This window comes from Rutidosis leptorrhynchoides, chromosome 9 (genome assembly GCF_046630445.1).
Source record: "Rutidosis leptorrhynchoides isolate AG116_Rl617_1_P2 chromosome 9, CSIRO_AGI_Rlap_v1, whole genome shotgun sequence".
In the NCBI taxonomy this organism is placed as follows: domain Eukaryota; kingdom Viridiplantae; phylum Streptophyta; class Magnoliopsida; order Asterales; family Asteraceae; genus Rutidosis; species Rutidosis leptorrhynchoides.
In genome coordinates, this window is record NC_092341.1 from 234,378,272 (window position 1) to 234,390,100 (window position 11,829).

Below are 11,829 nucleotides of genomic sequence, written 5' to 3' on the forward strand. Positions count from 1 at the left end.
ACTTTGCACGATGATAATTTGGATTTGAACTTCTCAACAACGAATCCCAACTAGACACCAGCTTTATATTACAACCAACTGGGATACCAAGGTAATTAGTAGGAAAAATGCTCGCTTGTGCTCCTGCTGTAACCGCAAAAATATGGACTTTGGAGCTAGTCACACCAATGCCAAAAACATGAGATTTTGATACATTAATCCTTAAGCCCGAAACCAGAAAAAAAACCTCCAAAATAAGAAGAATTCGATCCAATTCTTGATGACTTCATTCCGAAAAAAATAATAACATCGTCCGCATATAAGAAATGTGAAAGTCTAATGTTGTTCGCCCCTACATTAATCCCGCGGATGAGATTAACCTCCATAACACGGTGGAAAGCTAAATGAAGACCCTCCATGACGATAATGAAACGAAACGGACTTAAAGGATCACCTTGACCCAAGCCTCATTTTATAGGAAATTCCCAAGTCGGGCTACCATTTACTAGAACGGATGTTCTAGCCAATTTTAATCATCCCAATATCCACCTGCACCAAACATTACCGAAACTCAAAGATGATAGCATGAACAGTAGATAATCCCAATTAACCGAATCATAAACCTTTTCAAAATCCACCTTCAATAAAAGCATCTTACGATTCAACTTCTTCGGCCATGACATGATCTCATTCAACATCAAAGGACCATCTAAGATCTGTCGCACGGAAATGAAAGTAGATTGAACCGGACTAATGAGCTTATCAATTACCAATGGCATCCTAGAAAAATACCAACCAACAAAATCAGTTAGAAGAACCGGATTTCAAACCTTCGTAATAAGAGAAAAATGTCGAGATGGCACTACATGGCATCCTAGAAGTCGAAAAAACCCTCTAATATCTCTACATATATCATGCTGGAATATGTCCCAAAAATGTTTAATGAACCGAAATGAAAACCCGTCCGGACCTAGAGCCTTGGAACTACCACAGTCCTACACCGCACTTTTAATTTCCAAGTTATCTATACCCCTTTCCAAAAAATTAGCTTCATCAGTAGTCAGCTTATAATGTGGATAAATAGTACCAAAACCGGAACCAGAATTAGCTTCCTTAAAGTTGTTTTTGAAAGAGTCAAATAACTTGTCTTTGATGAAACTCGGGTTGACAATCCAAGAACCATCCCCCATTAACCCGTGAATGTGTTGAGTTCCATGTTTATGTGTATGAGAACATTGAAAAAATTTCGAGTTTTCATCACCCTCAACGTCCCACTTTTGTATATATTTTTGTAAAGTGTCGAGAGTCTCAATGTTGGATAACTCACATCTTTCATTAAATAAAGCATTCCTCAAATCCACATTTTGTGTACAAGCGGTACCTATATCAATGGCTACATCAAGTTCAATATTAATCTTATACACCACCTCTTTAAAACGTGTAATTTCGCTAGCCCGAGATGACTTGATCCACTCTTTCAGTTTTTGTTTTAATAAGTGAAACCTAGTAACAATATTCAGATCAAGGTTGGTATTTATTTCAGCCCACGCACTCCTCACAGTAGCATCAAAATTAGAACGGGAGAACTATGACTCGAAAACCTTAAAATATGTTGGCCTGAAGTCAATCTTGTCCTGAAAAAGTAAGATGGGAGAGTGATCCGAACAACCCTGAGGCAACACGACACCCTTCAAATCATCAACACTGTTAAAAATATTGGTAGAAACAAAAAAAAACGATCAAGTTTACTTAACTTGTCACCCACCTTGGTGCGCCAAGTGTATTAAAGACCACCAAAAGGCACTTCAAATAACGCATTCGAATCGACGAATTCATTGTTTACAGCGAGCTTCATGAGGATTAGAATCAGACCCACAACATTTATCTGAGTGACGAATTGTATTCCAATCACCATATAAAATGTGCTTGTTAGGAATTCGGTAGGCCCTAACAAGACAGGTGATTCATCAAACCACCAAACCCACAAACGACAAACGATTAATAAAGCTAGAACAATAAATAAAAATGATAAATGACACAGGGTATTTAACATGGTCATATCTGTAATGACCCGGAATTTTCCGACCAAATTATACTTATGAGATTAATATTTACATAAATTAAACCGTACCAACATGATAAGCAATCCAAATTGTTGAGACTTGTGTTTTTGAAAAGAGTTTTACACAACGTTTGACCGTCCAATATGACCGATGATATCACGAACTATATAACATACGATAATTATACGTTTGTGTATATATATGTATTTATATATATTTAACATGATCTAAGGATGGTTTAACATCTCATTGTGTACTAATGACAATGAGTTATAAGTATATTTTGAAAATACTAACTTAAGTTTTCAAAACGATAACTATACGTAACATTCTTTGATATATATACTTATAATCTATAATGCTTATACATGTATTATATATATAATGTATTTAATCACTTTTTAAGGACTTAAATACATAAAACAATATAAGTATATTCACAAAAGATAGCTATATTTGAATTCTCGTTCCGTTTCCTCAAGATTTCTATACGTATATCTAGGGTATATGTACCTGTATCATACCCAGCTTCTATACGTATTTACTATTGGTATATACACATCAAATCAACATCCTAATTAACATTATTACTGCCCTAGATATGAGGTAACTAGAATTTGTCAAGTAGTATAAATTATTAGTAAGAAAACAAAATTAGGAATCCTTTTCTTTCTTTATAAACTAAAAACATTTTTATAAATGAACACCATTTCTTCACTCCATTTTCTCATACCTACACCCTCATTTCTCTCTCAAAATACTCCTAACTTCGTACTTGATCATCTCCAAGCATTTTCCCCATCATTTAGCTTCAATTACAAGCCTTAAACACCATAAGAAAACTCTTTCAAGAACATATCAAAATAACCACCCATTTGAAGAAGTATACTTCCAACCTTTTGATCTAACTCCACCACTCTTTGATTCCAAGATTATTTCTTATCTTTTGCAGTAACTTTGTCCAAGTAACTTGAGGTAGTAACCTTGTTCATAATCTTATTCAATTCATATTCATATAGCTATCTTATTTTGTGGTATAAAATTTTAACAACAAGAACATAGTTTGAATGATTTCAAACTTGTTCGCAAACTAAATATATCCTTCTAACTTGACTTTTAAAACACTTCAAGACCTGTAATATATCATAATGATATGCTAACCTAACAAGATATAACTTGGTTTTACAAAGAACATCTTAAAAACTGAATCTACGTCGTCGGAGTGCAACCGGGGGCTGTTTTGGGTTGGATAATTAAAAACCATCTTCAACTTTGAATTGGAAGTTCATGTTCTGGAAAAATGATATTTCTTATGAATATGTTAACACATAAAAATTTCATGGTTTAACTCAAAGTGTAAGTATTTTTAGAAAAATGATCATTAAATGTTGTTTTTATGATGGAAAATGATCACTTTCATAAGTTTCACCAAAGTTTGACCTATAACCTATGATTTAGAATACAAACTAAGGTATTTTCAGTTCATATTCTTAAAATTTGACTCGATCCAAGAAAGTGGCAAGTTGAACCAACAAAAACGGAGTTGTAATGAAGAAACTACGACTAAAACAAGATTGGGTATCCGAAGCTAGTTTAGCTACGAAAATATTTGGAGAAAAAGTAAATTAATCATATCTTTTCTAATTAATATGATATTTTATATATAATTACTTATGATTTGATTTTATATATTTCAGGACCACCCGTAAACAACACGAGAAGATTAATCATAAGACCTCATGATTGTACGCAACACGTCATTTGACAACATGGTACTTTATGTACGCAACACGTCATTTGACAACATGGTACCATGGGTCGAGATTAATTCTAATCAATACGAATACGATGGGGTCTTTATTTATTTTATTTAAGCAACTAATTGTGGACCACTAACATCGGACTGCTAACTACGGACTAAAAAAATATTAAAAGTATTAAAACTATATATATATGTAACGATTACTTAAAAAGAAAATATGTTGATATATTATATATATGGTTAGGTTCGTGATATCTATCGGAGACCAAGTCGAATTAAATACCTTCAAGGCAAAAGTGAGTTTCATTTGCTCCCTTTTTAATTGCTTTTGCAATATATATTTTTGGGCTGAGAATACATGCGCTGCTTTTATAAATGTTTACAAAATAGACACAAGTACTTAAAAATATATTCTACGTTGAGTTGTACCACTGGCATATTTCCCTGTAGCTTGGTAACTACTATTTACATGGGTATTGTAAACGTGAATCCTGTTGATAGATCTATCGGGCCTGACAACCCCAATCGGACTGGACGACCAGTATTCAACGGTTACACAGTACTTCGTTTTGGTGACTACACTTAGTACGGTGTAGTGAGATTTCATAATAAAGGGAATATGCGACGTTGATTAAATGTTAAGTATGGTTACCAAGTGCTCAACCACTTAGAATGCTTTACATACACTTGCGAGTGTATTATGTTTATGATTATGAAATCTTGTGGTCTATTAACATATTGAAATGATTGTTATGATAAACCTATGAACTCACCAACCTTTGGGTTGACACTTTAAAGCATGTTTATTCTCAGGTACGAATTAAGTATTTCGCTGTGCATTTGCTCAATATAAGGACATTACTTGGAGTCGATCATCGTAATGGGACCAAATGTTGATGACTTCGTCCAGGTAGATTAGGACAGGTCCTTTCAGTTGGTATCAGAGCAGTGGTCGTAGCGAACTAGGTCTTGCATTAGTGTGTCTAACTAGTAGTTGTTAGGATGCATTAATGAGTCTGGATTTCGACCGTGTCTACATGTCAAAAGTTTTGCTTATCATTTCTAGTCGTAAATCATCTGCTTATCATCCTTAGGAAATTACCTGCTTATCATTCATAAGTCTAGACACGTTTTACTGCATTTACTGCATTGATAGTGTATAGACGAATTCTTATCTTAGCGTATCTGTTATTGCGAACTTTGACTGATATCTTTTCAAAGATTTTCCGTAATTTACGGGATTTTCGTATTATATATACATATGTAAATTATGTATTGAAGAGTACCAAATCTAACTCCTATAATCTATTACATACCAAAAATTCATTTTCCCCATTATACAAGATGGATTCCGCATCTAGTTCGAATTCTTCAGATTCCGACAGTTATGCCGATATGGATTTCCATTCGGGCTCCGTAAGCAGCGTCACCGGAATGGATCAACCAATTTCCCATCATCTATTCTGGATGAATTGAGGATGGGTTCGTAATATACTAAATCACTGGAGACAAGAAGAAGGTGATCCATTCCATCCACCAAATTGCCCTCTTGGCGATGAACCTGAAGCACTTACCGGCGAACCTATTCGAAACACCATTTTCTCTCTCATTTCTAGAGTATCTCGTCACGATTATATACTATCCCATATTACAAATCTTGTTCATTCGCTCGCTCCAACCGGCAATCATCCCGGTGTACTAGCAGAAGTTAACGAACTTCGCGCTCGCGTGACGGCTTTGGAGAACATGGTGTGAAGGTTGCAAACACCAGCAGCAGCACCAGCAGCATAATCAGCACCACCATCAATAACATCAACAATACCATCATCACCACTAACAAACAACATCCGCATCACACGTTTTGACATCATAATCTGTCCCACAAACATCAATATCATACGTACCATAGATACCAAGGAGTACCAACAATAATGAACGATGAAGTATTGATCCATAACTTCATTGATATTCTGCGAAGAATATGTGGTTTCAAAAAGTTTTAGAGATTTCTTATTCTAGCTCAAACCGAAAAGCAAATGAGATTAATATCATATTAACTCATTAAATTCATGATTTCATCTGAAGAAAATATATATGTATATATGTTTTCATAAAGATTGTAATTAAAAGTTCTTTTGTACAAAATATTAATGGTGAAATTTTTTTTTTAACGGGTAGGTAATACCCGAGGAATAATTAGATTTCATCTTAATAAGTTACATTGTACATTCGTCGAAGCTGATTCAACAGTTATTTACTATCCTACTTACAACCACCGATATACGTATCCATTCATCGCAGAATAACCATTTTCATTCAATTTCATATTTGGATTTTGACTTCCCAGAATCCAACAAGTGGCATATGAAGAAAACATATGACAAAATAAAATCTGTTAGAAACAAACAAATTAACTATGAAAAATTTTGTTAAGAATCCACGCTAACTGTTCCAGCTAACTGTTCCTAGCTAACTGATTACATTTTATTTATCGCAGTTTATTTATAACAATTTAATTATCGCACTTTTATTTATCGTCATTTAATTTCTGTAATTATTTTACGCACTTTAAATATCGAGACACGTATACAATGTTTTGGCATATCATATCGACGCATCTATATATATTATTTGGAATCACCATAGACACTCTATATGCAGTAATGATCGAGTTCTCTATACAGGGTTGAGGTTGATTCTACAATAATATATATAGTTTGAGTTGTGATCGAGTCTGAGAGGTATACGGGTCACGACACGTATTAATTAATTCGTATATTATATATTAAACTATATATGAATTATTGGACTGTTACTATGGACTAATGACATTGGACAATTAAAATGAATTAAAATATTGATTATAACATATGAAACTAAACAATTCTTCAAGTTTGCCACTTGATTTCATCTTAAAGCCTCATTTGTATCTTGACGATTCCAACCCATGTTCAAATCTTTCATGATTCTTAAAAACACCTCAATCGAGAGGATAAACCAACCGCACTTCATCTACGGAAGAAAAGATTGATGCATATAGTTATGCACCTGAAAAACCCTCGAAAACTGAGTAAACGTTTGACACGTATCTGTTCTAGTTCCTTTGACATTGTTATTACCGAAGATCGTTTTGCAATCCCTTTCCAAAGTAGCTAATTTTGTCACAGCTCCAGCAAGTCAACTCCGACTTTTCATCCGAAACAACTTTATTATAACCGCGATATATATGCGTACTCTTTATTGTTACTGGAGAACCTTTTATATTCCACAATATTACCATCAGCAATTAATCATTCTAAAAACACAATTCTCCTGAAACTACCTCGGTTTGATAACCGATGACCCAGATCAGTTAACTTTAAAAATGCTGACGAAGCAGCATGTTGTAGATGATCTTACTGGCCAAAAGTTTGATGATAAAGAAAGGAGTGTTAGGAACGCTCGATAGAAAATTTAGTACCGAAAAGCGGATTATGTGAAACTATGAAGAAAGCCGTGGACAAATCACAAAGAATAAGTTTGCCTTCAAAGAATCCAAATGATTCTGTGCCTGCTGAAATCGTTAGCAAACATCTTATTTCTCATTCTAAACCTTCACAGATAAATCTTCTTCATCATCCATTGATATTAGAAATTCTAAGATATTCTCGTATGTTCTATTATAAATATCCTCCATATTTCTGGCGATATTTTCACAACTATTCTTATCTGAGATCATTTATCTCCCCGTAATATCTGCAACATAAAAGAAACTGTGTTAGTTTCTAAATTCTGAAACCTTCGACTTTAAAATATGAATATTTTGAAGTAGTGTTGGGAACTGAAGCATGGATTAGTATAATATAATGACACTTGATCAACGTCATTATATTACAGTAAGTCATGGTGAGTTTCTAATGAAGCATGATGATTCACAGTACCGTCATCATGTGCCATTTACATGACTCTTACATTCTATCTAATCTCTAAACATATCAAGAGAATATTTTTCTGGATGACTCGGTCTTTTCCAGGGTATTCTGGTAATTTAACAAATCAAAATCGTTCTATTACCATTTTCTTCTTAGAGCATTAGCTATGTTCATTCTGAATTTCATATCTACGAATTCCGGACCATTACTCGCTTGACTCGAAGTCGGGAAGAGAAAACGAAAGCATGAAGCTCCGAAAAATAATGAAGAATATAAACTTCGATAATAACCATGAAATTACAAACCGTGTATATCGATGCAGATAGCAATATAGAGACACGGGAGAATTAGAAACACTATAAACACAAGAGTATAGTAGAAGTAAATAGATTCTTCTGGTGGTAGATGAAAAAGAAGAATGACAGATATAAAAGTTAGGAGTATATCAAGAATCAGGACTGGATGGAGCATATTGATGAATTCTTTAAAGTAAGAATCAAGGGAGAAAGAATAGAAGGTGTGAGTCGTGGAAAATAAGGAAACGAAGGGATGAATTTGTAGTGAAATATCCGACAGAGCAATCGAAACAGATTATTGCATATAATCAAAGAAGATCCTGATTTCCTTAATCACCAAAGAACCAAATCTTATTACGTAAGATTCTCTTTAAATCCCTTAAATCCCGGAAATCAATCATAACTACGTCATCGGTTAAGACGAATATATTTTACTCATCTCACTCTTTTACGATAGTCTCATTTATATTCTTCGCATAATCGAATCATTTTATCTACATTACTCAATGATGATAAAACTCCATTATCACCTTATATTTGTCATGAAAACCTTCTTATTGTTATCCATAACAACCTCTATCAAATTTCGGGGACGAAATTTCTTTAACGGGTAGGTACTGTAATGACCCGGAATTTTCCGACCAAATTATACTTATGAGATTAATATTTACATAAATTAAACCATACCAACATGATAAGCAATCCAAATTGTTGAGACTTGTGTTTTTGAAAAGAGTTTTACACAACGTTTGACCGTCCAATATGACCGATGATATCACGAACTATATAACATACGATAATTATACGTTTGTGTATATATATGTATTTATATATATTTAACATGATCTAAGGATGGTTTAACATCTCATTGTGTACTAATGACAATGAGTTATAAGTATATTTTGAAACTACTAACTTAAGTTTTCAAAACGATAACTATACGTAACATTCTTTGATATATATAATTATAATCTATAATGCTTATACATGTATCATATATATATAATGTATTTAATCACTTTTTAAGGACTTAAATACATAAAACAATATAAGTATATTCACAAAAGATAGCTATATTTGAATTCTCGTTCCGTTTCCTCAAGATTTCTATACGTATATCTAGGGTATATGTACCTGTATCATACCCAGCTTCTATACGTATTTACTATTGGTATATACACATAAAATCAACATCCTAATCAACATTATTACTACCCTAGATATGAGGTAACTAGAATTTGTCAAGTAGTATGAATTATTAGTAAGAAAACAAAATTAGGAATCCTTTTCTTTCTTTATAAACTAAAAACGTTTTTATAAATGAACACCATTTCTTCACTCCATTTTCTCATACCTACACCCTCATTTCTCTCTCAAAATACTCCTAACTTCATACTTAATCATCTCCAAGCATTTTCACCATCATTTAGCTTCAATTACAAGCCTTAAACACCATAAGAAAACTCTTTCAAGAACATATCAAAATAACCACCCATTTGAAGAAGTTTACTTCCAACCTTTTGATCTAACTCCACCACTCTTTGATTCCAAGATTATTTCTTATCTTTTGCAGTAACTTTGTCCAAGTAACTTGAGGTAGTAACCTTGTTCATAATCTTATTCAATTCATATTCATATAGCTATCTTATTTTGTGGTATAAAATTTTAACAACAAGAACATAGTTTGAATGATTTCAAACTTGTTCGCAAACTAAATAGATCCTTCTAACTTGACTTTTAAAACACTTCAAGACCTGTAATATATCATAATGATATGCTAACCTAACAAGATATAACTTGGTTTTACAAAGAACATCTTAAAAACTGAATCTACGTCGTCGGAGTGCAACCGGGGGCTGTTTTGGGTTGGATAATTAAAAACCATCTTGAACTTTGAATTGGAAGTTCATGTTCTGGAAAAATGATATTTCTTATGAATATGTTAACACATAAAAATTTCATGGTTTAACTCAAAGTGTAAGTATTTTTAGAAAAATGATCATTAAATGTTGTTTTTATGATGGAAAATGATCACTTTCATAAGTTTCACCAAAGTTTGACCTATAATCTATGATTTCGAATACAAACTAAGGTATTTTCAGTTCATATTCTTAAAATTTGACTCGATCCAAGAAAGTGGCAAGTTGAACCAACAAAAACGGAGTTGTAATGAAGAAACTACGACTAAAACAAGATTGGGTATCCGAAGCTAGTTTAGCTACGAAAATATTTGGAGAAAAAGTAAATTAATCATATCTTTTCTAATTAATATGATATTTTATATATAATTACTTATGATTTGATTTTATATATTTCAGGACCACCCGTAAACAACACGAGAAGATTAATCATAAGACCTCATGATTGTACGCAACACGTCATTTGACAACATGGTACTTTATGTACGCAACACGTCATTTGACAACATGGTACCATGGGTCGAGATTAATTCTGATCAATACGAATACGATGGGGTCTTTATTTATTTTATTTAAGCAACTAATTGTGGACCACTAACATCGGACTGCTAACTACGGACTAAGAAAATATTAAAAGTATTAAAAGTATATATATATGTAACGATTACTTAAAAAGAAAATATGTTGATATATTATATATATGGTTAGGTTCGTGATATCTATCGGAGACCAAGTCGAATTAAATACCTTCAAGGCAAAAGTGAGTTTCATTTGCTCCCTTTTTAATTGCTTTTGCAATATATATTTTTGGACTGAGAATACATGCGCTGCTTTTATAAATGTTTACAAAATAGACACAAGTACTTAAAATATATTCTACGTTGAGTTGTACCACTGGCATATTTCCCTGTAGCTTGGTAACTACTATTTACATGGGTATTGTAAACGCGAATCCTGTTGATAGATCTATCGGGCCTGACAACCCCAACCGGACTGGACGACCAGTATTCAACGGTTGCACAGTACTTCGTTTTGGTGACTACACTTAGTACGGTGTAGTGAGATTTCATAATAAAGGGAATATGCGACGTTGATTAAATGTTAAGTATGGTTACCAAGTGCTCAACCACTTAGAATGCTTTACATACACTTGCGAGTGTATTATGTTTATGATTATGAAATCTTGTGGTCTATTAACATATTGAAATGATTGTTATGATAAACCTATGAACTCACCAACCTTTTGGTTGACACTTTAAAGCATGTTTATTCTCAGGTACGAATTAAGTATTCCGCTGTGCATTTGCTCAATATAAGGACATTACTTGGAGCCGATCATCGTAATGGGACCAAATGTTGATGACTTCGTCCAGGTGGATTAGGACGGGTCCTTTCAATATCCCAACTCCAAAATACGTAGAAGGGTTTACTCCACGGGCGAAAACCAGAGATTTTCTACTATTAATTTTGTGCACACATTACAATGAGGCTAGGGGTTACAATTTATAGGAAGATTTAAACTTGTCTACCAAGTTAAACTTGTCCTTCAAGCAAAAGACATTCCATAAATATCTATTACTTGCTCCATACTCTATTCCTACTAGAAGAATTAATTAAGGCAAGAGAATCTCTATGACTTGTTCACCAAGTCAAGCTCCCTACGACTTGTTCACCAAGTCAAGCTCTCTACGACTTGTTCACCAAGTCAAGCACCTTGTTCATCAAGTAACGTCTTGTTCCTTTGATTAAATTCTTCACACCTTCAACAATCTCCCACTTGAAGACTTTGAGCAAACTCTTCACAACTCAACAATCTCCCACTTGAAGATTTTGAGCAAACCCGAACATCAATCTCCAATTCTGACCAAGAACGTCAAACCACCATTATACCGCCAAACT